Genomic DNA, 4,513 nt, shown 5'->3' with positions numbered 1-4,513 from the left:
TCCCTAAAGCATCTAATTCTAGAGACCTATCCTAAGGATTATCTTTGTGATAGACAATAATGCTCAGGGGATTCCTAAGCATTATATGTCAATAAGGCAACCATGGGGGGATGGAGTACATATGGTGAACACTTAGTTCAAAAACACATACAAGTTGCGACCCTGATGGCGTTCCACGGGACTGTCTAGAATAGTTTGTGGTCGTCATCTATACTCCGTTAGATGACTGGATCATTTTTAAAATCAAGGTGTTTCATCATCTATATCATCTTTCATCCCCAATGATCTATATCATCTTTCATCTATCCATCTTTACGTAATATATTTATAAGTATAAAATACATACACAATTTAAATCAAGTAAAACATGTATAAATCGTTCATCTAGCTTAAATATCAGGAACACAGATAATAGACATATATAGCATGTAATTTATCTTAAATACATCATATCTATGTGTAAGATGAAAATAATTATGCACTCACTTGCTAAAGTGATGATTCGAAATTCGGACAGCGCTTCGCTTTAGCACTTTGCTTTCCTTTTGACATGACCTAGGTTCAATTAACACTAAGTCTTAGGCTAGTATTCCTTATGAATAAAGATAACCTAGATCCATCATTAATTCCAAAGTCTACTGGTCGATAGTTGATAAGGGATAACCAGGTAGGATCGTATCGGAGGTAGAGTTCATTTAGTATGTAGAGTATACTGTTTGGAAATCTCACTTTAAACACCTTAGTAATACACTCTAGACATTATCCCCGTTAGTAGATCAATCAGTAATGTGACATTGGAACTACTAACGAAGCTTATTTATAAATTTGTAACATCGACTATGAATTTTAAACATAAATTAAAATAGAATAAAATAGAGTGTAATTTAATTTACAAAGATTCCCTAGACCAAAGTTTGGAAATTACGTTGGCAAAACTTCGGGATGATAGCTACTAGATACCGGGCTCTTAAGGATAACTTGCCAAAATATCCTAACTACTAAGGAGAATTTCGGACCAAAGGGTAGAAATTGAGATGGAGTGGATTTGAATGTTGTGGAGGAAGAGTGGACTCAAGACCTCTATTTATAGGCTGATCAGCGACCATTCTCACCGTTCAAGGGCCATGTCCGACATGCACATGTTCAACATTGCTCCTCAGGATTGCTGACATGTGGCGATCAACGGCAGGGGCGACGTAGCGACTTCTAGAAGGTCATGCGCGGGGCGCAGACGTGCACAACGAATTTCAAACTTAAAAATTGCATAACTTCTTCATACGAGCTTTTTTTATGTTCTTTATATCCACGCGTAACTATCGATGGGATCTACAACTTTCATTTAGAATATTTGGCTAATTTTGACTTTATTTATTTTACACATGATTAGACTACTAAAGCCCGTATAAAATGCATAACTTTGTCATCCGACGTCTGTTTTCGACTGTCTTCTTATTGCTGGACTCCTATTAACGAGATCTTCAACTCTGATTTAGATTGTTTCAGATAACAATCAACCATCTAAAATTTGATATTTGGGGTGTCTACTGCTACGTTGAATCTTAGAAAAATCATAACTTCATCTATTGAAGTCAGATTTGGATGTTCTCTATTTGTACGCTCTCCATTTAATGACTACTATGACTTTCGTTTAGACCACTAAGGCTAAAAGTTAATCTAACAAAAGTTTACTATTTACTACGTGCATTGCCTAATTTGGTTGAATCGCGAAACTTCAACAGACCATAACTTCTTCATTATAAGTCTGATTTAAGCGCTCATTATATCCCATTAATCCTTGCCACGATTACTTCAACTTTCGTCAATGGTATTCAGTCTAATTATTATTCTATTTTGGACGTGTATTTTATTCTTATTTTATTATATTGTCGTAAGCACGTATACTACAAATAAATACACATATACCACATAATACTCAAACAATTTCCCTTTATTATATCAAATAAGTTACAATTGTTGACCCTAATTATTTAGCTAATGCCTAGCGAGAAATGTGGTTGTTACATCTTGTGGTGTTTTGGTGATTTGTGGCCTTGAAGGGAGAATGAAGGTCTCGTAGAGCAAAGAATCACAAAGAAAGATCATCTCCAACTGTTTGTGCATATTTTGGACCTTTGTAAGTCCCTCAAACCATCACCTTTGTAGTTGTTTCCATTCAGATCTATATTTTTTAGTATGGTTCTTCATGTTGCGAGATTTTATTGATTCATCTTGATAAAGTTTGCAACTTTATGTATTAATGAAGTCCCAAGTCCATTATATGGTTCAGATCTAGACTTCTATGTTGATTAGGTGTCATGCATGGGATTTTGACCCTATTTCACATCATTTTCACCTAAGTAAGTGTGGGACATGCATCGGACATGCATGTCCATAAAGTTAGGATTTTTATGAATCATTTGGATGCAAAGAAGCCTTCTGGAAAGTATGAGTGGTTGGCTTACCAGATTAAGGACTTAATTATGGGATGGATCCGCCAACTTCCTATTAAGCTCTTAATACATAAAGACCAACCATCCAGTCCTTATGTATGAATCTAATGAACGTCCTAAGGGGTAAAGTCTCTAACTTTACTCATTTGCATGGCTAAAAAAAGAGCAGAAGGCCAAACCTTAAGTCCATAAAACACTCTAATGCTCAAGAGCTCATGCATAGATGGATGAGACTGACCAAACTCCCATTTTTATGACTCTACAAGCTCAGAAACGGTTGGAAATGATACTCATAAGGTCTGGAGTACCTCATACCCATTAAGACCAAGGTTATGGGACAAAAAGCATAAAAACGCATGAGATAACTAGATGTAGCATAGAGTAACATCAAGATGCAACCTTTATACCTCTTGGAGATGGATGATGAAGCGAAAAGTCTTGATCCACAAAGCTTGGAGCTCCTAAATTCTCCTGCAGTGGACTCTTGCTTCAATAATGCACACAAAAACACTCTAAGGCTTCTAAAATCTCACAAGGTGGCTAGGGTTACGAGATGACTAAACATGAGGTTGGAGGCTGAGCATGGAGAGGCCCTCAAGGAGTTAGAGCCTTTAAATAGGGCTAACAACTCCACAATTGGGGAATATATAAATGTTTCTATAATGGGATATGTTTGTACAATCTACATGTGAGTTGGAAACTTTAATGCAAGAGAAGTGTTCAAATGTACCTTGAATTTGAAATTCAAAACCATGAAATTTTTTCTAGCAACAAGTTCCAGTGGAACATTCTGTAATATCGAAGGCTCATTCTCTTTGACTTTAGAACCTCAATATCATAGAAAGACAATGCATGTAAATATGAAATTCCACTACATCTTAAACAAGGACAAGAATTTGGAATTGTGAAATGAGCATCATTGGAGTAATGTCCATTTGATCTGCTCACAAAGGAACATCGAGAGGCATGGTATGCATGTTCACTACATGGCATGACTGATGTTGTTTAATTCAAGTGGTTAGTTGATTACTCGAAACAATATATAATGAATAAATTCGTAATTTTTATGGTGATTAAATATAAGGACTTATTTATATTCAATAGGCATAATGCCAAAGTTAATTAATTTAATATTGTGTTTCACTTTTCATGTTTTACTTCCCTGAGTAATTTAAATATTATATAAAATTCCACAGTCGTTCATATTTTTGGAAGTAAGTAGTGAATTAAGATTGTCATTTATTGATTTGTATAATGTGCATAGGTAGGGGTGTTCGTTTGGATGGATTGGTTTGATCCGATCCAATCAAGTAAATCCAAATGGATTTCAGTTTTCAAAACATGGATTCGAATAGTCCAAACTAAATTCAAATCCAATCCGGTCCAACCAAATTACAGTTCAGTTGGATCGGTTTTTAAGAGGCAAGACATTTTAAATAATGTATAACTTAAATATTAGCTAACTCGCTATAAGTAATAAAATAAAACTTGTTAGCTATGAATTATAATTTATAAACAACTATTAAGAAAAATTAGTTATAGTTTAATATTTCATTGACAAAAAACTTTTGATAAAAAGTACATATTAAAATACTATCTTGGCTGAAAGTTTCTAATAATTAAAAAAATAATTTAGTAAATTTATAAATGATTAAAGATATATATTAAAAATAAATTATAAGTTGTTATTCGATTCTTATTTTATAAACCAGAACCAATTCAAAATCCAAAAATAATATTTCGGTTTAACTTAAAATCAATCCAAAAATCCGAATATCCGAATCAAATAGTCTAATCCAAATTGTCTGATTGGACAATTCGGTTTTAACAAAATAGTGAACAACCCTATGCATATGGATTGGACATTGCATGAGATTGCTGCCATATTCATGAGTACATGGAAATAAGGATTTTAAATATTAGATAAACCCACGCTTAGAAATTACTTCATGGATTTTAATCACAAGTAATTCTAAGACGATAATATCTTCTATTCTTAAAGTAGAGATATATAGTTTGTAGTTTACAAATCAGTTGTGCATTGGTTTGCTCAAACACATCTT

The sequence above is a fragment of the Lactuca serriola genome, chromosome 2 (genome assembly GCF_051521515.1).
Source record: "Lactuca serriola cultivar US96UC23 chromosome 2, Lser_US96UC23_V15, whole genome shotgun sequence".
Taxonomy (NCBI): Eukaryota; Viridiplantae; Streptophyta; class Magnoliopsida; order Asterales; family Asteraceae; genus Lactuca; species Lactuca serriola.
The sequence above is the reverse complement of the archived record's forward strand: the minus strand, read 5'-3'. Positions refer to the sequence as shown.